Genomic DNA, 25,665 nt, shown 5'->3' with positions numbered 1-25,665 from the left:
ACAAAGCAGGAGGATTGGAGGAAGAAGAGCGTGCAAATACAGAATATATAAGCAGATTGAAAAAGAAAAAGAAAAAAAAAAAAGGGCTCTTCTTTTAACTCTTGGGAAGTGGCGCGCGGGAGTTCGTGTCCCGCGTGCGCACCCCACCCCACCCCCCTGCAAAAGGCTTAAGCCTTAAATGCTTAATTATATATATATATATATGCACGCAGCACACCCCACCCCCTGCAAAAGTATATATATATATATATATATATATATGCACGCACGCACGCACGCAGCACACCCCACCCCCCTGCAAAAGTATATATATATATATATATATATATATGCACGCAGCACACCCCACCCCACCCCCCTGCAAAAGGCTTAAGCCTTACATACTTAATTATATATATATATATATATATATATATATATATATGCACACCCCCTGCAAAAGGCTTAAGCCTTAAATGCTTAATTATATATATATATAATTGTTTTTTTTTCTTAATTTACAGGTTTTTTTTCGTTATTTTTTTTTTTAATTTTTTTTTCCTTTTTTTAATATAACAGAAAACTGGTTTTACTTTTTTATTTTTCGTTTGTTTTGTTTTTTCTAAACAAAAATTGTGTTCATAATTTTCTCTTTTTTTAAAAAAAAAAAAAAGAAAAGAAAATTCTTTTTTTTTTGTTTTTCTTTAATTTTTTTAATTTGTTTTTTAAAAATAACTCGGCAATTTTGGCACATTACTAAATAATTTTTATTTAATATAATTATATTATTAATTAACTAAATTCGTACGTCACTAAAGAATTTAATTTCAATTTAGTTTTATATATGTCAAGTATGATTGATCTCACTCTATCACGATTGATCGGACTAATTAATGCACTATGATTGATCAGATGGTCTATCGATCATATTATTCTATCATAATCGATCAGTCTACTACACTAGGATTGATCGGACATTCGATCGAACCTTCACTATGTCAAGTCTGGTCGATCAAACTCTATCACGATCAATAGAATTGATAGATCATCCGATCAATCATGATAGATTCGATCAATCATGATAGATCAATAAGAACGATAGATAATCCGATCGATCATGATAGATCAATAGGATCGATAAATCATCCGATCAATCATGGTAGAAGATCCGATCGATCATGATAGATTAATAGGATCGATAGATCATCCGATCAATCATGATAGATCCATAGGATTGATATATCATCTGAACAATCATGATAGATCAATATGATCGATAAATCATCCGATCAATCATGGTAGAAGATCTGATCGATCATGATAGATCAATAGGATCGATAGATCATCCGATCGATCATGATAGATCCATAGGATGGATAAATCATTTGATCAATCATGATAGATAAATCATCCGATCAATTATAGTAGATCATCCGATTGATCATGATAGATCAATAAGATCAATAGATCATCCGATCGATCATGATAGATCCATAGGATCGATAGATCATCCGATCAATCATGATAGATCATCTGATTGATCATGATAAATCAATAGGATCAATAGATAATCCGATCAATCATAATAGATCATCCGATCGATCATGATAGATCAATAGGATCGATAGATCATCCAATCGATCATGATAGATCAATAGGATCGATAAATCATCCGATCAATCATGGTAGAAGATCTGATCAATCATGGTAGAAGATCCGATCGATCATGATAGATCAATATGATCGATAGATCATCCGATCGATCATGATAGATCCATAGGATCAATAGATCATCTGATCAATTATGGTAGATCATCTGATCAATTGTGATAGATCCATAGGATCAATAGATCATCTGATCAATTATGGTAGATCCATAGGATCAATAGATCATTCGATCAATTATGGTAGATCATCCGATCGATCATGATAGATCAATAGGATCGATAGATTTCAGTTATTCTTTTAAAAAAAATAAATTTCAGTTATTCTTTTCGTTTCTTTTTTTAAAATAAAATAAAATAAAATAAAATTCGCTTTATAAATTTAATAAAAAATTGGTTTTTATTTTTTCTTTTTCGTTTGTTTTTTTTTTTAAAAAAAAATGTTCTTATAATTTTCAGTTATTTTTTCGTTTGCTTTTTTTTTTAAAAAAAAAAAAAATTAATAATTTTTATATTTTTTAATTTTTTAGTTTTTGTTTTAGTTTTTTTTTTTAAAAAAATTTATAAGGACATTTTTATCTTATTTAACAAAATTTAGGGGCAATTTTGTCCTTTTTTTGGTCTTGGGGGAGACGTTGACATTTTTTTTTTACTATTATTATTTTGCAGAGTTGCAAAAAAAATAGGCAAAATACAGTTATACAGTATATGCATGCCACTACAAAAAAATGACTATTAGTGGCGACAAAAAGTCACTGCTAAAAGTCTTTTTGTCGCCGCTATTGCTCAATAGCGGCGACATGCCGCTGCTGATGTGGTCGCTGCAAACATTTCGATGCTATTGATAACTCAACAGCGGCAACTTTTGTCACCGCTAAAACATTTTTTATCCGCCGCAAAATAGCTTATTAACCAAAATCATGAGTCGCCGCTATTGTCTAACCAATAGCGGCGACACAGTTTCGCTATTGATAACTCAACAGCGGCGACTTACACATCAACCGCTGTTTTGGCTCCAGAAAAACGTCGAAAAAATCCCTCTCCGACATCGCCGGCGTCAGCGTCCTCCCAGCGGCAACCGACCCACCAGAAACGTCTCCCTCTCCCTCTCTGATCTCCCTCTCTCGACCTCTCAGGAAAGGAAAAAAAAAAATATGAAGGAAAAGAAGTAAAGAACGAAGCAGGAGGATTGGAGAAAGAAGAGCGTGCAAATACAGAATATATAAGCAGATTGAAAAAGAAAAAGAAAAAAAAAAAAAGGGCTCTTCTTTTAACTTTTGGGAAGTGGCGCGCGCGGGAGTTCGTGTCCCGCGTGCGCACCCCACCCCACAGCCCCTGCAAAAGGCTTAAGCCTTAAATGCTTAATTATATATATATATATATATATGCACGCAGCACACCCCACCCCACCCCCCTGCAAAAGTATATATATATATATGCACGCAACACACCCCACCCTACCCCCTGCAAAAGGCTTAAGCCTTACATGCTTAATTATATATATATGCACACCCCCTGCAAAAAGGCTTAAGCCTTAAATGCTTAATTATATATATATATATATATATATATATAATTGTTTTTTTTTCTTAATTTACAGGGTTTTTTTTCGTTTTTTTTTTTTAATTTTTTTTCCTTTTTTTAATATAACAGAAAACTGGTTTTACTTTTTTATTTTTCGTTTTTTTTGTTTTTTCTAAACAAAAATTGTGTTCATAATTTTCTGTTTTTTTTTTAAAAAAAAAAAGAAAAGAAAATTCTTTTTTTTTTTTTGTTTTTCTTTAATTTTTTTAATTTGTTTTTTAAAAATAACTCGGCAATTTTGGCACATTACTAAATAATTTTTATTTAATATAATTATATTATTAATTAACTAAATTCGTACGTCATTAAAGAATTTAATTTCAATTTAGTTTTATATATGTCAAGTATGATTGATCTCACTCTATCACGATTGATCGAACTAATTAATGCACTATGATTGATCAGATGGTCTATCGATCATATTATTCTATCATAATCGATCAGTTTACTACACTAGGATTGATCGGACATTCGATCGAACCTTCACTATGTCAAGTCTAGTCGATCAAACTCTATCACGATCAATAGGATCGATAGATTCGATCGATCATGATAGATCAATAAGAACGATAGATCATCCGATCGATCATGATAGATCAATAGGATCAATAAATCATTCGATCAATCATGGTAGAAGATCCGATCGATCATGATAGATTAATAGGATCGATAGATCATCCGATCAATCATGATAGATCCATAGGATTGATATATCATCTGATCAATCATGATAAATCAATATGATCGATAAATCATCCGATCAATTATAGTAGATCATCCGATTGATCATGATAGATCAATAAGATCAATAGATCATCCGATCGATCATGATAGATCATCTGATCGATCATGATAAATCAATAGGATCAATAGATCATCCGATCAATCATGGTAGATCATCCAATCGATCATGATAGATCAATAGGATCGATAAATCATCCGATCAATCATGGTAGAAGATCTGATCAATCATGGTAGAAGATCCGATCGATTATGATAGATCAATATGATCGATAGATCATCCGATCGATCATGATAGATCCATAGGATCAATAGATCATCTGATCAATTATGGTAGATCATCTGATCAATTATAATAGATCCATAGGATCAATAGATCATCTGATCAATTATGGTAGATCTATAGGATCAATAGATCATTCGATCAATTATGGTAGATCATCTCTGATCGATCATGATAGATCCATACGATCGATGGATCATCCGATCGATCATGATAGATCAATAAGATCGATAGATTTCAGTTATTCTTTTAAAAAAAATAAATTTCAGTTATTCATTTCGTTTCTTTTTTTAAAATAAAATAAAATAAAATTCGCTTTATAAATTTAATAAAAAATTGGTTTTTATTTTTTCTTTTTCGTTTGTTTTTTTTTTTTAAAAAAAAAATGTTCTTATAATTTTCAGTTATTTTTTCGTTTGCTTTTTTTTTTAAAAAAAAAATGATTTTTTTTTTAAAAATAATAATAATAATAATAATTTTTATATTTTTTAATTTTTTAGTTTTAGTTTTTAGTTTTTTTTTTTTTTGTTTTTTTTTAAATTTATAAGGACATTTTTGTCTTATTTAACAAAATATAGGGGCAATTTTGTCCTTTTGTTGGTCTTAGGGGAGATGTTGACATTTTTTAGTAGTTTGAGATGGGACATTGAAACAATTGGTAGTTTTTTTTTTTTGGGTACATTGGTAATTGAGTGGCAGTTTGAGAAGGATATGTATACTTTTTCCAAAAATTAACAAACTAGTTCAAAAAAAAAAGGGGTTAAATATCTTACTAAATATCTTCTTCTTCTTCTTTTTTTCTTTATTTTTATTTATTTATTTTTTATTTATTTATTTTTTTTATTGTGTAGGGTTAATACCGACGACTTATAAAAGTCGCCGCTATTGATCTAACATCAGCAGCGACTTTAAATGTCGCCGCTAATGAATATGATTTATTATTATTTTTATTGTGTAGGATCAATAGTGGCGACATTCGATCGAACCTTCACTATGTCAAGTCTGGTCGATCAAACTCTATCACAATCAATAGGATCGATAGATCATCCGACCAATCATGATAGATTCGATCGATCATGATAGATCAATAAGAACGATAGATCATCCAATCGATCATGATAGATCAATAGGATCGATAAATCATCCGATCAATCATAGTAGAAGATCCGATCGATCAAGATAGATTAATAGGATCGATCGATCATCCGATCAATCATGATAGATCCATAGGATTGATAAATCATCTGGTAAATCATAATAAATCAATATAATCGATAAATCATCCGATCAATCATGGTAGAAGATCTGATCGATCATGATAGATCAATAGGATCGATAGATCATTCGATCGATCATGATAGATCTATAGGATCGATAGATCATCTGGTCAATCATGATAGATCAATATGATCGATAAATCATCCGATCAATTATAGTAGATCATTCGATTGATCATGATAGATCAATAAGATCAATAGATCATCTGATCGATCATGATAGATCCATAGGATTGATAGATCATCTGATCGATCATGATAAATCAATAGGATCAATAGATCATCCGATCAATCATGGTAGATCATCCGATCGATCATGATAGATCAATATGATCGATAGATCATCCAATCAGTCATGATAGATCAATAGGATCGATAAATCATCCGATCAATCATGGTAGAAGATCCGATCGATCATGATAGATCAATATGATCGATAGATCATCCGATCGATCATGATAGATCCATAGGATCAATAGATCATCTGATTAATCATAATAGATTAATATGATCGATAGATCATTCGATCAATTATGGTAGATCATCTGATCGATCATGATAGATCCATACGATTGATGGATCATCCGATCGATCATGATAGATCAATAGGATCGATAGATTTCAGTTATTCTTTTAAAAAAAATAAATTTCAGTTATTCTTTTCGTTTCTTTTTTTTTTTAAAAAAAAATAAAATAAAATTCGCTTTATAAATTTAATAAAAAATTGGTTTTTATTTTTTATTTTTCGTTTGTTTTTTTTTTTTGAAAAAAATGTTCTTATAATTTTCAGTTATTTTTTCGTTTGCTTTTTTTTTTTTTCTTAAAAAATAATTTTTATATTTTTTAGTTTTAGTTTTTGTTTTTTGTTTTTTTTTTTTTTTTAAATTTATAAGGACATTTTTGTCTTATTTAACAAAATTTAGGGGCAATTTTGTCATTTTGTTGATTTTAGGGGAGACGTTGACATTTTTTAATAGTTTGAGATGGGACATTGAAACAATTGGTAGTTTTTTTTTTTTGGGTACATTGATAATTGAGTGGCAGTTTGAGAAGGATATGTATACTTTTCCCAAAAATTAACAAACTAGTTAAAAAAAAAAGGGTTAAATATCTTATTAAATATCTTTTTTTTTTTTTAATTTTTATTTTATTTTATTTTATTTTTTTTTATTGTGTAGGGTTAATACCGACGACTTTTATATGTCGCCGCTATTGATCTAACATCAGCAGCGACTTTAAATGTCGCCGCTAATGAATATGATTTATTATTTTTTTTATTGTGTAGGATCAATAGTGGCGACATTAGATATCGCCGCTATTGACCTATTGTTAGCGGCGACTTTTGGATGTCGCCGCTATTGATCTAGCATCGGCGGCGAAATCTAATGTCGCCGCTGATGCATATGATTTATTTATTATTATTTTTTTTTATTGTGTAGGGTCAATGGTAGCGAACCCAACTATCGCGCTATTGACCAATTATTAGAGGCGACATCTAATGTCGCCGCTGATGAATATGATATTTTTTTTAAAAAAATTAAATTTTGTAGGGTCAATAACAATGACTTTTATATGCCGCCGCTATTGATCTGGCATCAGCAGCAACTTTTTGTCGCTGCTATTGACCTAGTATTAGCGGCGACTCTTAGATATCGCCGCTAATAGTAGACCATTAGCGGCGACCCTTATTGGTCGCCGCTGATGAGGGATCATTAGCGGCGACAAGTAGTCGCCGCTAATGATCAATTGTATATTTGCGGCAGCTTTTTAGCGGCAACACAAAAGTCGTTGCTATAGACCATTCATTAGTGGTGACCTCTAGATGTCACTGCTAATGAGGTATCTTTAGCGGCGACTTTGGTGTCGCCGCTAAAAAGTTGGCAGCTAATGTGCAAATTTCTTGTAGTGTGCGTGGACAAGCTAAGTAATGACAATATCGGTAGCCTATTCATATATGTAGACAAGACCCTACCCCTACTGTATTCCTCTTTCTAATATTTCATCTCCAATCTCCATCCCCTCCTGGGCCTCCCATTGTCTTATCAAACCCCATAAAGAAGTATTTTGATTCCAAATTTTCAACATGATCGAGAATATCTAATAGCCATATAAATAATGAAAAGAAAATATCAATGAACAAAAATCTGAAGATAACATGAGTACAACTTTTACTATGATTTACCAAACTGTAAACTAAATAACTTGTGGGACAAGAGCTAGGGTTAGCATTTAAAGAGACAAATTATTCATACTCCTAAACAAGGCAACTAGTTAAGGGGAATAATTCATGCACTAGTTGTATTTTTAGCATTTTCATTAGTGAATAAACCACTCAGATATGAACAACACAACCTGGACAAGGCTCAGAGTAAAGCACGAGCAACACAAACCCCTGTGGAAATCCTACTGCAACAAATAAAATATATTAAAGCTGTCAGTAAATAAAAATAAGGACTTCAAGAAAACGCATGTTAAAAATATAATAATTTGATATTAAAGTAATGAAGGGGGCGAATCAACCCCAAGACTTTAGTTAATATCAAATAAACATGTAATCTATTACCAAAAAAAAATATGGCGTAAATTTGAAATGAATCGTAGTACCTCGAGCATTTCGTAGAAAGCAATGTCCTAGTTCAAACTGCATAATTAGCTGTAATTGCCAAATAAACTCTTTTATTTCTATATACTCGTTGTATGAGAGAGGTTGAGAAGTCACCTCAAAGATTAGCAAAAGTCCAAGGTGCATGAAAAGTTAATGAAAGTAAAATACTGTGTATTTTTCTTTTTCTTTTTCAACTAATCCTTCTATGAACCTTTTTATACCTGAATAAAACAACCTTTGGAAGCCTGCCTCTAAACAGTATACGCATTCCACATATGACATCATTGAAACAACTCTTACCTAATCATACCAATTTAAGAGAAAACCTCAAGGCTTAGCTTGATCCCACTTCATATCACTTTCAAAGCTTGCTGTAGTCAGAAATTTAATCGACAAATAATCACTACAAAAAACAAGTGGTTTTGCCAATTAGCCACGTGTATTTTTACCACGTTGCTAATTAGCCACGTGACTAAAAAATATATATATATTGAGGAATTAATTTTTTTTTATTTTTTATTTTTAATTTTTAGATGATTTGAAATTTTAGCCACGCGGTTTATTTGCCACATCGCCAATTGGCCACGTAGCAAAATAAACCACGTGGCTATATATATATATATATATATATATATATATATAAAATTAAAAAACTCAAAAATTTAGTGCTTTTTGGGGGAAGGGACGCGCGTCGCTAAAAAAACTCTTTTTTAAGCTTTTCAAATTTTAAGCTTTCTTAAAAAGCTGTGCAAGAAAGATTAAAATTTAATTCTCAACACTCTCTCTCTCTCTCAACATGGACGTGCGAAGATTGAGCAAGCCTCACCATTTTCTTTTTTGAAGATCTGAACTCTCTCTCTCTCAACTCACATGTCGATCTCTCTCATTATTTCTCAGAAAATTTCATTTAAGCTCTCTCGTCTCTCTCTGTCTGACTCACAATTTTTTTACTTGATTGCCACCACCCGAAGAAGCTCGTTTTTGTCGTCGGTGATGATGAGAAAAAGAGGCCGGTGCTTTTTTTTTTTTTTTCCGTCGCCGGGAAAGAAAAATTCATGCCGGTGATTTTTTTTCGTTGCTGGGGAACAAAATTAAAATCCTCTCCGGACGTCAATGGGGAAGGAAAATCCACTCCGAATCTCGCCAACCCTCACCATATCTCGATGACGTCGTCGTCGACGACGAGTTGGATGAAGATCCGGCGCGGATCTCGCTGGATACGCCGGCCCTCGCCGGAGATCCAATGACATATATATATACGTATATCGTATACGATATTGCCATATTGGGTAGGAAAAAAAAAAGTGATTTTACCGACGTGGGTTAGGGTCAAGTGGCTAAAAATACTTGTTTTTCTTTTTCTATATTTTATTTTTTTTCAATTAAAAAAAAAAAAGCATTTAGCCACATGGCCATGCACGTGGCTAAATGTTGCGTGGCTAAATAACCACGTATATAAAAAGCCACATGGCTAAATGTGTATTTAGCAACAACCTGATCAACCACGTGTGACCCACGTGGTTAATTGAGCGTGGTGAACCGTTAGCCACGTGGATGTGCCACATTCACGTGGCTAAAAAACAAATTTTTTGTAGTGAATTAACATAAAAACCCCCAAAATCTTATATATTCAAGAACCCTTTTGACTACCACGGAGCTATTAGGGTTTGGTTATGATCTTCCACTTGTGGTTATTTACTCGCTAGCCATAAGGAAATGAAAAGGGCGATGATAAACAACACTTAAAGAAGTACACAAAACAATTGTAGCAGATGAACATATATCAATTCTCAATTTAAGGTGAATTAATTGCTTTATCCCCCAAAAGCAAAATATTCAAAATTCTAAATAGTAGTAGGACTAGTTAATGCAAAACATAAAATAAAAATATCAGGATTTCTTTTTGTATCAAGGGAACAAGCCTATAATGCACCAAGAAAAAATTGTATCGTAGGGCAGAGCCAAGAAAAAAAACTCAACCAATCAACAAGACCCATATTTTTTATTGCAGATAAAATCAAGAAATAGAAACATAGCGAAAGAGCAACTTAGAAATACGTCATTAGTGTTTCAAAATTCCAAAAAGAAAACTCATATTAACTAACCAAAAACATCTCCATATACCCTGTCTCTAATTTGAGTTTGAACTTTTTTGAGTCTACACATAATGATCCAAAATTGCAAGCCAACTTTCTTTTATTTTCAACCTTCCTCCGCAACCAAAATAATCACAACCCACTATTTGATTGCAGAGAAAACTCACGAAAAGAGCAAAAATATTAAATTCCAATATCCAAACTAGTGCACCCAAATTTTGTGCTACTTATGCACACCAACAAATAAGAAAAAAAATTCCAACAAGAACCACGCCAAAACATAATGTTATCTATCCAACACGGCCCCACTAACCAAGAAGACATTTTATCATACTCCCAAACAATCAGAGATCGAAAACCTTCCCTCTACTTTCTCACACTTCCCCATCAAATAGACAACGATAAACCCCCACCCCCCAAAAGAAACCTTCCTTATAGTTTGTCCCTATCAACTCAGTATCATCAATACTTAATTTCCTTGGTCTTGATTCAAAATCTGTTTTGAGTGATGCAAAAATCATTGTTTGAAGACGGATTGATAGCATGCTAGAATAAAGAAACATGTAAGAAGGCATTTTATAACCAGAAACTCAATAGCAAAAAACCACAAATCATAGCAAACAACTAAAAAAGGTAGATCCGAAAACATCTAAAAAAAAAACAAAAAATGGGGGAGATCGGTACCGATGCCAGAAATGGGGGAGATCTAGGCTGAAAATGATCGTCGGAACTGGGGGACCTCGTTCAGCGGTCACTCGATGGAAGACGGCCGGAGATGGAGATGGAGAACGCACAATGGTTGGATTTGGGCCAGAGATGGAGAATGCACAATGGCGGGCTCGTGAGTGGTCGACGGCAGCGGGCTCGGGAGTGGTCAACGATGGCGGGCTCACTGTGAGGTTTAAGAGAGGAGATGGAGAGAGGGAGGGAAAGATTTGGGGGGAAAATGGGTATAGAATGAAAGGAGACTGGTTTTCAACTTTTCAAAAATTGATTTTTTTTTTTTAAATGAAAAAAATATATATGTTAAAAGACAAAAAGACAAAAGGCCCTTTCCTCAGGCAGGGGACGGTAAATTGTCCCCTGCCTATCATTACTCCATCCAATAAACAATTTTTAATCGTTTTTCCATACCACCAATTTCTCAAACTCATCCAATAAACATTCAAAAGTAACCTTTCACAACTGAAATTCCCAAGAGGAATAACACAAAAAAAAAAAAAATAAATAAAAAAAATTGTTCCCCTACCCTCCCCCTCCGGGCAAAAGCTACCAATAACGTAAAGAGGGGGACAAGGATGGCAGCATATTTTGGATTAGGATCCTATACAATTATTTGTTTGGATTTGAGAGAATTCGGACTGGTAATTATAAGGAAATATGATCTTTTGCCACTTCAAGATACAACTCTTGACCACCTTGCCCATATGGCAAAGTAGTCCTCTAACTAGCTTTAGGGTTTTTTTCTCTAAAAAAAAAAAGAAAAAAAAAAGTAAAAGAAAAAGTTATCACATTGACAAAGGTGGTTGGGAGTTGTGTCTTAGAGTAATAATATATCATATTTCAATTGTAAGTGACCACTTATGGGACCACCTAACTAAATAAAAACTGGATTGTCCAACTACTTATTTGGTTAGGTGGATCCTATAAATAGTCTCTTATAATTACCTATTTAAATTTTTTCAAATTTAAATAAATAATTGTCCATCGAGAATCCTGATATGTATAGTTCACATGTTACATGTAGTTATGAAACTTGCCTAGTTGTATGCAGACAGTTGAATTTCTTGTACGTAGCTTATAAATGTTGTTTATATATATAATTAGATTTGATTCCTACACTTCACCGGTACAACAATTGTATAACATCTCCTCACATAGGGGTGGACCCCACACACTGGGCCCCACTCCATGTGAGGGGCTGTTGTGTAATTGTTGTGATGGTGTTGTAAATCCATCAGTTTCCATATATAATAGCTTATAAATGCTAAATGCCCTTAATTAATTATGAAAAACGGCCGTTAAAGTCAACCGTAAACATTTCCGTCAAACCAATTTAATAAGAAGAATATAAGGAATTCCCCTGTTATCAAAAGAAAAAAGAAACAGAAAAGTGTGTGTTGTTGTCCCACATTGGAAAGAAAAGTAGAATAAGATGGTATTATAAGCTCCTTCCTCATTTCAAGAGATAAGTCATTTTGAAGAGATGTGTTGGATCAAGCTTATAAAACTGTTTGTGTCTACCTCTTCCTTTTAAAATTCTTTCGATGTGTTGTGATTTTATCCCATTTCTCCTTTTTCCTGTTATAATCAGGAGAAAAAAAAGAAAAGAAAAGAATATACAGAATTGAAATAGACCCATCGGAAACCAAACACACACTCACACGTATATATATATTAAGCTCCACGAATGACTTCAACAAATAAACAGGAAAGCTAATAAATAGTTTCAAACTGGACTCCCCAATTGAGTAAAAGGAAAAATTGCATAATTGATTTTTGTAGTTGGCTTAAATTATAAATCGCTCATTCAAATCAAATTCCATTAAAAATTAGCAGATTCTATTAGGCTCCACGTCATCGCCATTAAAATGTTGACATATGTTGATCTTAATGAAAAAATAAAAATATTTAAAATTTCAAAAATCATTTTTTAAAAAATAAATAAATAAATAAAATTGAAAAGAAAAATCAGCAACCACCCTTTTAATTTGGGGGTGGCCTGGCCAACCCCAACCAAATGGGTGGCCGAATGCCACCACCAGAGGTGGATGAGGATGGCGTGTGGCCACCCCAAAACCATGTAGGGGTAGAGTGCGACCACCTCCTGTGGCCGAGGGTTGGTGCACAGCCACCCCGTGTATTTTTTTTTTTAAAATGACAAAGTACAAAGAAGGGAATATTGGGTTTATTTCAAACTCAGCATCTTACTTAATACTTAAATATCATTTCCTTTGTTAAAAGAAACCAATGCATCTAAATCTCATTCCCACTTTTTTTTTTCTTTTTTTTCTTTTTTTGGAAAAATATAAAAAAGCTACTTCAACTAACAATCGATTTTAAAATAGCTCTATAAATTTTTAATTGTGCTAAAGTGACCCATCAAACTATCATGGTGTGCCAAAAATACCACTTTTTCAGATAATACCTTTATTATATATCTTAAAAACAAAAACCAACAATTAATAAAAAAACTATATTTTAAAGAAAAAAAAAACCAAAAGAGTGGACTAATACAATATATATATATATATGAGGATAAATGCAAAATCAATCCCTCTAATTGGCCTAAATAAAAAATTATTCAATGCGGTATAAAAATAATTGGCCAAAATAACAATTTTTCCATTGATCATATTTTTCAAACGGTCATAATTTTTTTTTTTTTTTTAACAGTCATTTTTCTTCTCCTTTTTTTTTTTTTTTTGAAAAGAAACTGTCATTTTTCTAACTGTTCTATTTCTGGCAAAGCTTTTGCAACTTGGTGCAAAGAAAAAATACCAAACAAATAAAGCAAATGACACTATATTTTTCTTCGAGGAAAAGTTCAGCAATATTAAATTAAAAAGTGAAATGCACTTAATATAAACTGGTATCAATTAATAGAAATGCGAAACCACCTAACTATGAAGTTCTAAGAACAATCCTGGAACGAATAAAGACATTTATATACGAGTTTGTGAACAGTAGTATCAACTAATTATATGTAGAGTGACACTATTTACAGTACGTCACAAATGCATGACAAATCCATTTTACATTTCTTTTTTTCATAATAGGATGGAGAGGGTTTTTGGAGGAATGATTAGCTATTTTAACTAAAAATGTAAAATGGGTAAGCTATTAGGGATTGTCAACATAGAGGTAAAGCTCAATTCTTTCATATTCACCTCTCGTCTTGCAGTATTCTCTGGATAATGTTTTTTTCTTTCAATTTAGTCTATTAAATTGACTTTAATTTGTTCTTAAAGCATGAGATTCTCACGACAGATATCAGTTTAATAAAAAGTTCTTCGAACCCATCTTAATGGAAAACTTAATTTATCCATATTATTTTGTGAAAATGCCTTTCCACTTAAAAGAAAGAAACCTAGCTAGGTTATTGAAAGCAAGAATACAACTGCATGAGGCTGTTCTTTAAGTCGAATTTATTTAGCATCAATTTTTTTAGTTTTATTTTTTTTTTTTTAAAAAAAAAAAAAAATTAAGCTCTTACTTTATCAAAAGGTTGTAAAAGGATTTTGTTCCATGAAAAAGTCTAACAAAATTTGGGTATATTTATTAGAATCATCACTTCTAGAACATTTTTACATATTTGAGTATGAATTTGCCTTAAGATAATTAATATGGAGCATTAAACGCAAAGAATTGTCGGCCCACCTATCTCTTTTTTCCCAACTGTATTGTTGTCGTCCTACCAGGCCCTCACAAATACATTGCATCCGTTATCATGTCTTCAGCTCCAGTTGAAATAAGGGCCACTTTTTTATTGCAGCTAGCCGCCACAAGGACTTTTTTTTTTTTAAAAAAAAATAATAATAATAATAATTAATTTTTTGTTTTATTGAAAGCATTTAGAGCTTGCTTTCTGGTATGTGTCCTTTCTTATGTAATTTTTATTAGGGCTCTAATAAAAATTACATAAAAAACTAATAAGCAGGCTAAATTCACTACTAAACTACTAATTATTAAGTACTACTCTACTGTCGAATCTGTCGATACTAAACATCACTAAACAAAGGTTACACAAACAACAAAATTACACAAGCTAATAACTTTACACCAAAAAAAAAGAATTATAGAAAAACTTCACTTACCCTGTTTTCCGTCATCGTACTTTCAAATTTAAAAAAATTATAATATTATCCAATTGTCATGTTTTAAAAATTTACAATATCATCACTCCTACAGTTAAGATTTTAAATCGGATCTGAAATCAATACTTGCAAAAATCGATGTCTACCTTTGGATCTAATGGATGGTTAAGATTATAAAATTTAAGAATTTCAAATTTTAATAAGAATTTGAGAGGATCATGATCTCATTTATAGCGCCCCTAAAGCAGCAAAATAAGCCTCCCATGATCATTTGCCAGCATACAACTACATATATGGAATGAAATGGGTTGGGAATTAAATAGTCTTAAGGGGGGGGGGGGGGGGGGGGGGGGGAGGGAACAAGGATGGCCCCTCCATTTTGAAATGGACGGAAATATTCTCATTCAATTATAGGATGGCCAGCATACTTGACATGCATTACTTCTGAAACTTGCCTAGTTGTTTGAAGACATTTGAATTTATTGTACGTAGCTTATAATTTTATTTATTTTTTTTAATTATTATTATTATTATATTGATAGATAATAGCTTATAAATGTTGAATGCCCTTAATTATGAAAAACGGCCATTAAAGTCAACTGTAAACATTTCCTTCAAAGCAATAAGAAGAATATAAGGAATTGAAATAAATCCATAGGCCTCGAGTAATTTTAGAATACTACAAAAAAAATCAGAAATTTTAGACGATTTGAAACCATCCAGAAATTGGAAAAAACTGTCTGAAAAACAGTCCAAATGGTTTTTTCTGGATGGTTAAACCGTCCAGCACAAAGCATCGCTAATCCGGGATATGGACGGTTTGGGCGGAACCGTCCACAATTCCAGACGGTTTTTCCCAAATCGTCCAGAACTGGGAAAACCGTCCAGAAAATTCTAGACGGTTTTGGGAAACTGTCCATAATATATATATATATATATATATGACTCAAATATACTTGTATACAAGCTTTCTAAACTTTCGAAAAAATACAAACATACGGGATTGACATCATATCTCAGCTATACTCGCATACAAGTCTCCCAAACTTTTGTGGAATACAAGTATACGTGCACATCCAAGCATAACATCACATAAAACATCATATGCAATCTAGTCGTAACGTTATACATATATTTTGTTCCTAACAAACTCATAGGCATACTGATACGTTTAGTCATGAAAACTTCATAAATCATGTCACATTATCATGATGCTCTGTATGCTCTTCTTTCGTTTTCATCGTTTCATAGTGCTTATGGGACTTTAACCCGAGGTCTTGTTTCTAATGCCGGTGGGACTTGAACCCACAGTCTTACACTTGCTCTGCTGATTACACTTGTAACGCCCCGCTTTTACAAAAAGCGTAAGTGAAACTTTTTGAATTTTCACGTGATACTACTAACTTATCAGAGTTAAATATTGGCAACGGATTATATATAGATACAATACAGACTTGGGAATTAAATGACACTTCAGAACTTCTACTGAAATACCTCAAAATAGATATAGTAAGCCAATCAGTATAATTATACAAAGCAGTAGTAGTCATGCCTTACAGGGCAAGATAGTCATACAAGCCAAAATATCTACATAACTGCAGAATTATAAATATTGTCTTAAGCTAGGTTAATTAACTACAACAGGGTAGTTCCCAAAAAGAAAAGTAGTCTAGCCTCACAAAAACCCAGTATCAGGAACGATCTAAGAGTCTGGATAGTCCTGATATTCTTCTTCTTTATAACCTGAATTATCACACAATACAGGGAGAAGACAACAACATAAAATACTAAAGTGAGTCCAATAATTCCCATAATAATATAAGTGCTGATTTATTTAATAAATGCGACATAATGCAATGGCCTTATAATCACATGTATATGCAAAATATAATATATGATCGCGAATCATAGACATAAAATGAACATAAATATAATCATAAAGCAATGACAGTTTTAAGTGCAAAGTGTTGTGCAAATATCTACCTAAATAAATAGGCAAATATTTGTACGTTTTACTCGCAAGTGCATTAGATCAAAACAATAGTATAGCAGGCAAATACGAGATCATTCCCACGAGGATTGGTATAAATTGTATTTAAAGAGAAATTCCTAAAAGCGATATGTTGAATAAACGGGATAAAAGATTGAATATAAAATACTATGAAGAAAAGGTAGGGCTTCGATATCCACCGCTAATCATACTCAAATAAGATTCGCAATATGCACAATACTACAATCATAACATGATGCTTAATGCTTACCAGCCACAAGGGAATGGTATCTTATCCTAAAGCTATTGATTTCCCTAAACAACGAGTTAGGCATGGTATCTACTCTAACTCTTTTCTTCCTTGAAGGATTTAGCATGGTATCTACTAAGTTGTTCTTCAAGAAAGCATAAATCTATGGAAATCGGTAAACATACTCAGATTGAAATATGGTATCTATTCCAGTTGTCTTTATGTTGATTAATCCAAGAACCTGTGTCGAGGTTCTTTTGTTACTCTATTATGCCCAGGACTCGGTCATCCAAATTGACATAAATAACAAATCCATACCACATGCATATGATGGTCAAACATAAACATGCAAGGAATTCAAGAAACTAGAATTAATCAAGTTAAACATCAATATATAAATTGTAGCAAAGCAAATTGATAAACTTAAAGAGACATGATTAGAGCTTCAATCGAGCCCTAACTAAAGTATTAGTTACAACTAATATAAAATAAAATTATATACATACAGAAAATAAATAAATAAAGAAAATAAAAACTAAAAAGAACCTCATTGATGTAGTCTTTGATTCTTCCTCAAAGCTTCTGTATGTCTTTCTTCAAAGGCTAGAGGCCTATTTATAGGGATTAGAGAAGCTTTAGAAGCTCTAGAATTCCTATTACAATTCTAAGTAGGTTTGCTAGTCCAAAAAGAATAATTACAAGTCTTCTCCTTTTTCTGAAATTTCTATCCAAGTAGGAAAAGGATTCCAAAATTCGTACAGATTTGCGGTCTTTTATTACGGGGCAATTTTGGCATGGAAAACGTCCGAATTAGGAAAAATCTATTTCTGACATATTTGTTTCCTTTATTATTAGCTTTCCAACGCCATCAATTTTGTTGAAATCTGATACTTGAACCGAAAGTTATGATTAAATTACTGAGACGTGCTCATTCTGGATTCTTTCCAAAGATAACGAATTTTTGCCAACTTCTCTTTTCTTAAATTCTAAATTGATTTGGAGTTTGAATCTATCCAAAAGTGAGTTTGCTGACTTCATTATAATCTTGGAATTTGATCGGTTTTTCTTCTAAAACCTGTAAAATATAAGAAAACACAAAAACAACACAAAACATCAAATTATAACAAAACTAAGAGCATAACATATGTAAATTAAGGGGCACTTATCACAAAGTTTTAGGTATTTCTCTTTTTTTCACTCCTCTGTTGGCCTTGGCACGGTTAACATTTTATTTGAAGCAGAGAAAGGGGGAGTTAAACTCTTATTTCTCCTATTGAATAGAAGGAGTAAAACTTTTGTTCCGGGATGAGAATACTCATTCATGTAATAATCCATTAAATAAGGGGGAGTTAAACTCTTATTTCTCCTATTGAATAGAAGGAGTAAAAATTTTGTTCCGGGATGAGGATACTCATTCATGTAATAATCCATTAAATAAGGGGGAGTTAAACTCTTATTTCTCCTATTGAATAGAAGGAGTAAAACTTTTATTCCGGGATGGGAAATAATACCCATTCATGTACTAATATATGTTTTCAAAAGAGGTTTTGAAACAATAAGAATTCATTTATGAAAAACTTTTGGGGGTATGTGTGCTATGCATGTGTATGTACACTTAGCACATAACACTATTTAGATTATGTTCTTAGTGTTATAATTATCGATGATTGTGTTTGTTGGTATCATTTTGTTATTAAATGATTGATAAAGATTATCAGTTAGAATAGATTGAATGATTTAATAACCTTTGCGGTAACAATTGTGTCTAAAATAGTTACGAGTAGTAACTGTGAATACATACTATAGTCGGTATGTCGAGGCCATAAATAGATCATAGTAAGATATAAAACCAAATACCCTGATAAAGATTGTTTTAGAAAAAAATAATAAAAAAAAAAAAATAACTCCTTACAAGATTGACTGACTTGCAAATAGGACCTTTCTGCACCATTCCCGGAGAGTTCGGTATGCTTATACCTGCAGGTTTTTCATAATACTGTAGTTAATTATTTAGTTTTGTAAATAAAAAATTGCTAGATCGAATAGAATACCTGGCTAAGTTTCTGGGCAAAAAACCCTAAGATTTTGGACTTCAAGCAAGAGATCTTTGTGTTGTTCTCGAAGACGGTCGGTGTTCTGCTCCAAGTCGGTATATTTCTTTCCCAGGTCATTCGCGTACGAATCTACAAGTTTCGTGAGCTCCTTATTTTCTCGTTGAAGAACTCTATTCCTTTGCTTAGAATCCATGAGCAATCGCTGCAAAACCAAAACTTGATTTTGTAATGATTGAATCTCACACCCTCGAACCTGCAGACGTTGAGCCATATTTGAAACAGAAGCAGCACCCTGAATACTAAAGGCCATAGAATCACTAATAGCCTCATCATCGGACCGATCCGCCAATAACTTTCTATCTCGTGGAATAATGATGCCTTTAGCCACCGATACAGCAGCTGCATCATCTAGCATCACAGAGTCAGTAGTCATAAGATGACCTCTTGGAGATGGGAACGATGGGCGCCAGATCTCTGGTTGTACATCAGGCACAACATTCAGATCAATATTGTTCTACGAAGCAGAAGAAGAAGCCATTTTTGGGTAGACGAAGGAAGTGAAACCGTTATTCAAAGAACCCAAAGGAGAAAAGATAGAAATGAAGCTGTTCTTCGAAAGATCTGAAGGGAAAGGAAAGAGAACTTAATCAGTGGACAAGATGCGGTCTAATAGACGTCATTCTGAGCCTGGCCGCCACTACCACTAGCAGACAACTCTCGAATCACGAGTCTCCTTTCTTTTTCAACTTTCACTTTTTACCTCCTCGAATTCCGAATTCACTCAATGACTTTTCCGGATTCATCGCCGCACATTTCGCACCTAGCAGACGTGGAAGAGCGTTTCGAGAAAGGTATGGATTTAATAGTGACCCACTGTCGGCACCACTTGCACCGTCCCCTCTCAAATCTCCTCTATAAATTCACTCATCTTCTCCCTTGCAAAGCACACCTTTGAGCTCTCAACCCTTCACACTTTGAAAGCCAAAATTTTTCTTCTGGTCTAAGCTTATCATCGCTTCCTGAGAAGGAAGATGTAGTTTCATAACTAATTTCAAAGTCTAAAGTTGGAAAAATGCAGCATCACAACCAGATTCACAAACAACGAAGCAAGATTATTTTTGATCATGTCATCCAGAAGCAAGATTATTCTTGATCATGCTTCTGAGATGAAGTATCTTTCTCTTCCTTCGCATCACCATAAACTTTTCTGGCATCTACTCTCAATCCGGTGATGGCGATCTATGACAGAAGAGAGAGAGCACCACGATATGAGTACCGCACTCATATCCTTTCCTGATTGCTTGCCTCGCCTTCTTTGCTTTCTTCACCTTCCCCACCTTCCTCTCCTTCGAGGCTTCCATGTTCTCATTTGGCAAGCTTTCCACCACGATTATCAGAAAACATCATCACAAAAGGGATTTGTTGTGCAAGAAATCTTCCTATAATGAGAAATGAAATGTTTTCTTTTCTGCAATCTTCATATTAGTTTGATCTGTTATATTTCTTGTTATAAAGAGCTTAAAATTCTATATATATGATAATTTGTCATACGGTGCTGTATGCTTGTTTATTTTTCATGTTTAATAATTAGATGCTTCACATAAAATCTGTATCACTAGACTTAAGATTTAGGAATCTAAATCTTCCCTTAATGTAAACTTTATGCGAAGCATAGTTTACGAATTTCGGGGACGAAATTCTGTTAAGGGGGGAGGAATGTAGCGCCCCAGATTTTTAAGATATAAATTATAATGGTTTAAATTAATTTTAAAACATTTTTAATAAGGCAAAAGAATAACTATGATTATTTATGAAAATAAATGTGTATTTTTGTTTGTAGAAACGTTTATAGTTGCAATTTGATAAAAACTCAAAACAGACCTTAAACTTTGGAATAACGGAAACAGGGTCAAACGAACTCCATTTTGGTCGATTCAAAAACTGAGACGCTCATTTTGAAGTCCTCTAGCTACCCTCCAAAATTCATGATTTTTGGACATCTTTAAGGCTATGAAAACACCCGTGAAAAATATGACCCCTGTTCTGGACGGAAATTCACATTATTATTTAATGGGCCATCTTTGGACTTAACCCAACCCATTCCAATTGCTATCTACAAACCCAACCACATGTTAAATTCACATTATTCATTAATGGGCCATCTTTGAACTTAACCCAACCCATTCCAATTGTTATCTACAAACCCAACCCACCTTTGAGAAAATAGTAATTTCCTTGAGTGAGAAACTAGGCATAGTAGATTGGTCTAGCAATGAGAATAGTTAAAAAATAATAATAATAATAATAATGTTAGAATAATATATTAAGGTTTGAGTGCATTATGGTAGGTAAATTTGAGTGCATTGTGGTAGGTAAGGTTGAGTGCATTGTGGTAGGTAAATTTGAGTGCATTGTGGTAGGTAAGGTTGAGTGCATTGTGGTAGGTAAGGCTAAGATGCACCAATTCCCATCCATTGGATCAAAATGTGTCTACTTGATCCTAACCATTCATTCTTCTATAAATAAGCATGCAAGGCTCCTTGTTTTCCACACAAATCCTAGACAACTTTCTTGAAAGCTTTGTACTTTGGTTTTCTCTTCCTTTTTCTCTCCTTATACCACACAACCACCTTGGTGTCCTTGAAGTCATTTTTCTCTCCAAATCATTGGTAAATAAATCTTGACACTTCCTTCTTATTATTTGATTTCATTACTTGTTTATTTATTTTGTTACTACGGCGTTGGTTTAACAACCCTCGTATTTATTCAATTGGTTATTACCTTACTACGGAGTGGTTTAATCCCCCGTATTTATTTTATCATTTATTGCCTTACTACGGAGTGGTTTAATCCCCCGTATTTATTTTATTATTTATTGCCTTACTACGGAGTGGTTTAACCCTCGTATTTATTTTATCATTTATTGCCTTACTACGGAGTGGTTTAATCCCCGTAGTTATTTTATAATTTATTGTATTCCTACAAAGTGGCTATGCCGCTAATTTCCCTATTCCTGTAAGTAATCACCTTTTAATATTAATGACTAAAAACGATGAATGAATGGATGTAAAAATAAACAGTTTTAATATTTGAAAAAGGAGTGATGAATAATAATAAATATAAAGAGATGAGGGTCTATAAACAATGATTTGTTTGATAGATAATTGATATACATATTATTTTATGAAATAGATTTATTGCAGAGCTAAGAGACTGCGGAGAATAACTGTGAGTATTCCTTACTCACTCAGCATGATACACGTAGAGCTTTCTTTAATGTTTTGATATCTGCTTTATTTAATAGTATGCATTTTGTTTGGAGCATATTGTTTGTAATATGTCATGTTTTAGTATTAAGGCATAGAGTCAGATAGAAAGTTCTGAGAGGGATAGACAACCCAGTTGGTGGGTTTGAGGCTCTGAAGGATAGACATTCTTAGATTTAGGAGAGATAGACATCCTCGGTTTTGAAGCTCTGAGAGAGATAGAAAACCCAGTTGGTGGGTTTGAGGCTCTGAGAGAGATAGACATCCATGGATTTAAGAAAGATACACATCCTCGGTTTTGAAGCTCTGAGAGAGATAGATAGAGATTTTTGGGTTTGGATCCTTGGCGTTAAGTGTTTATAACTGTCATCATATTATGGCATTTTGTTGCATCGCATATATTTAATTAAATCAGTAATCTTATCATTGTTGAAAGTAGTTGACTGACCCATATTTTTATATGGGCGGTTTAGCCTATTATGCAGGTACGAAAGTGTATAGAACTCAAAGATTGGATTTTGTTAGCACCGAAGAGTTAGAACTGTTAATTAATGTAGCTAAAGATTACAGTGACTTCTTGTATTCAGTTTGGAATGTAATATATAAATTACATTTGTCTTTCAATAAACTCTGATGTATCTTTTTAAAGAAAACAAAAATATATTCCGCTGCGAGAGTTATCTCTGATGTAGTAACGTCACGTGGGAACCGGAGGTTTCTGCTTACGAATTTGCTGGAAGTATAGAGAGGGTTGTTCATCGGTTCCGGCTGGGATGGGTCTGTCACGGGCCTCCTCAGTCGGCCTTGGAGAGGGCATGGTGGAGCTGCTCAAGGGCCCTGTTGTAGTTGGAGATGTAGGTCTGGCGGTGCTTCGGGTGGTGGAGCTGCATGATCTCAGCGTTGATCACTGGCTCCAGAGCCCCGTAGTCGTAGGGCAGGTCCGGCAGCGAGTGACGAAGGTATCATCCATGAGCGTACTTGTGTGGAAACCCCCCAACAAAATGGAGTTGCAGAGCGTAAGCATCGACACCTACTCAATGTTGCACAGTGTTTACGCTTCCAAGCTCATCTTCCCATCTCTTTTTGGGGTGAGTGTATTTTGACTGCCACATATCTCATCAATAGAACCACCTCTCCTAGTCTTGGAAATAAATCACCCCATGAACTCCTTTTCAATAATCCTCCCGAATATCATCATCTTCGAGTATTTGGCTGCCTTTGCTATGTGCAAACTCTTCGTTCATCTCGCGACAAATTCTCACCCCGTGCCTCAAAATGTATCTTTCTTGGTTACCCTTTTGGTCATAAAGCATATAGAGTATATGATCTAACAACAAAGAAAATCATCGTATCTCGGGATGTCACTTTTTTTGAGAATGTTTTTCCGTTCCAACATCATTCTCTTCCTCCAACTGCACCGGTTATACCCTATCCCTCCCTCGATCTTTCCCTCCCTAACCCATCTACTCCAACTCCTCCACCATCCATCCCTGCCCCTAGTCCCGCCAACCCCACTGCATCATCTCGACCTCCTATGCCTCCTGCACCTTCGCCACCTTCATCCATACCACCACCACCACCCATTATCACTCGGCCTGCACGTACCATCTCTCGACCCACCTATCTCAAGGATTTTATTTGTGCACCTCTACCTACCAAGTCCATCATGACTTCCCCTGATCAGCCCTCGGCAGGTATGGTACATTCTCTCTCCCATTTTCTTTCATATGATCGTTTTAACCCCAAACACTTGTCCTTTTTATCTGCATTGTCTCACCATAAAGATCCCACCAATTATGCTCAAGCGGTCCAACATTCTCATTGGCGGGATGCTATGGCTTCTGAAATTCAAGCCTTGGAGGCCAATCACACTTGGACACTTCAAGTGTTACCTTCTGACAAACGACCAATCGGCTGTAAATGGGTCTTTAAAACAAAGCTTCGAGCAGACGGCACCATTGAAAGGTACAAAGCCCGCCTTGTTGCTAAAGGCTACACTCAAATTGAAGGTCTTGATTACCACGATACCTTTGCACCTGTTGCCAAGCTTGTTACTGTTCGTTGTGTTCTTGCCGTGGCTGCAGCCCGCCACTGGTCTCTCCATCAGCTTGATGTTCATAATGCTTTCTTGCATGGAGACCTTGATGAAGAAGTCTACATGACTCTTCCACCCGGTTATTGCAAAAAGGGGGAGACTCGAGTTTGTCGTCTCCACAAGTCACTTTATGGCCTCAAACAAGCCTCTCGGAATTGGTTCTCCAAATTTTCTTCTGTCCTCATTGCTGCTGGTTTTCAACAATCTCAAGTAGATCACTCTCTATTCACTCAGTCACAAGGCTCTTCCTTCACAGTTGTTCTTGTCTACGTTGATGACATCTTGGTGGCTGGCAACAATCTGGATTCTATTAACAAACTCAAAGTCTCCTTAGCTCAACAGTTTCGGATCAAAGACCTTGGTATTTTAAAATATTTTTTGGGCCTAGAAGTTGCTCGTTCTCCATCCGGTATCTTCCTTAATCAACGAAAATATGCCCTGGATATTCTCAGCGACAGTGGTCATCTTGGTGCTCGGCCAGCTTCTTTTCCCATGGAACAAAACCTCAAGCTCACCAATGAAGAAGGCACTCTCCTACTTGATCCCAGTACTTATCGGCGCCTTGTGGGCCGTTTGATTATCGCAATAAAGTTTCATGGGCTGAGAATGAGAAACCCCGAGATCCTGAAGAACCATTTTGAGCCAGAGGAGTTCACAAGTAGCTGCTGCCATTGCTCGGTACTCAGCTTCAGCGGAAGAGCGGGAAACTGTGGTTTGCTTCTTGGTTCTCCATGAGAGAGGACTATTTCCAAGTGTAGTAAAATAGCCAGTGGTGGAGCGACGAGTAATGGGGCAACTCGCCCAATCAGAGTCTGAATAACCATAGATTTGGAGATCACAGTCAGAAGGGAAAAAAATGCCTTTGCCAGGAGATGATTTGATATAACGGAGAACTCTGATGGCAGCATCGTAATGGGGCTGGCGAGGTTGATGCATAAATTGACTCAAAAGGTTGACGGAATAC

General features: G+C 34.3%; 1 long non-coding RNA gene across 1 annotated transcript; it reads right to left on the bottom strand.

The window, feature by feature from the left end:
- Positions 1 to 18,209: 18,209 nt before the first annotated feature.
- On the bottom strand, positions 18,210 to 20,788 carry LOC133858953 (uncharacterized). The gene is made up of 3 exons (XR_009898628.1): positions 19,338 to 20,788; positions 19,199 to 19,263; positions 18,210 to 18,361 (listed from the first exon to the last, which is right to left on the bottom strand). It is a non-coding gene; the product is annotated as an uncharacterized LOC133858953 (long non-coding RNA).
- Positions 20,789 to 25,665: the final 4,877 nt, after the last annotated feature.

This window comes from Alnus glutinosa, chromosome 1 (assembly GCF_958979055.1).
Source record: "Alnus glutinosa chromosome 1, dhAlnGlut1.1, whole genome shotgun sequence".
Lineage (NCBI taxonomy): Eukaryota > Viridiplantae > Streptophyta > Magnoliopsida > Fagales > Betulaceae > Alnus > Alnus glutinosa.
Note: the sequence above shows the minus strand (reverse complement) of the source record. Positions and strands in the feature narration are given on the sequence as shown.